This window comes from Brassica rapa, unplaced genomic scaffold (genome assembly GCF_000309985.2).
Source record: "Brassica rapa cultivar Chiifu-401-42 unplaced genomic scaffold, CAAS_Brap_v3.01 Scaffold0313, whole genome shotgun sequence".
NCBI classification, from domain to species: Eukaryota; Viridiplantae; Streptophyta; class Magnoliopsida; order Brassicales; family Brassicaceae; genus Brassica; species Brassica rapa.
Window position 1 is genome coordinate 70867 of NW_022610256.1, and position 924 is coordinate 71790.

Below are 924 nucleotides of genomic sequence, written 5' to 3' on the forward strand. Positions count from 1 at the left end.
GTCTGTGTCTGTCCGTGTGTGTCCCTGTGTGTCCATCAGCACACACAGGACGTCTGTGGCTGTCCATTAGTACACATATCAGCACGCTGGTCCTTGGACTCAGTATGCTGGCCCTTCCTGTGGACAGTTCGGTTGATTTTGGCCCTCGTGGGCTGTATGTTCAGTACACACAGGACGTCCGTGGGTGTCCGTCAGCACACACATGACATCCGTGTGTGTCCTTCAGCACAAACAGGACGTCCGTGGCTGTCCGTGTGTGTCCGTCAGCACACACAGGACATCCGTGGCTGTCCAGCAATACACATATCAGAACGCTGGTCCTTGGACTCAGCACGCTGGCCCTTCCCATGGACTTCTCGGGTGATTTTGGCCCATGATGGCTGTCTGTTCAGTACACACAGGACAGCCGTGGGTGTCCGCCAGCACACACAGGACGTCTGTGTCTGTCCGTGTTTGTCTGTCTGTGTCCATATGTGTCCATCAGCACACACATGACGTCTGTGGCTGTCCGTGTGTGTCCCTGTGTGTCCGTCTGCACACACATGACGTCTGTGGGTGTCCATCAGTACACATATCAGCACGCTGGTCCTTGGACTCAGCACCTGGCCCTTCCTGTGGACTGTACGGGTGATTTTGGCCCGTGTGGGCTGCATGTTTCGTACACACAGGACATCCGTGGGTGTCCGTCAGCACCTACATGACATCCGTGTGTGTCCGTCAATACACACAGGTAGTCAGTGGCTGTCTGTGTGTGTCCGTGTGTGTCCGACAGACACACAGGACGTCCGTGGCTGTCCATCAGTACACATATCAGGAAATTGGTCCTTGGACTCAGCCTGCTGACCCTTCCCGTTTACTTTTCGGGTGATTTTGGCCCATGTGGGCTGTCTGTTCAGTACACACAGGATGGCCGTGGGTGTCCGC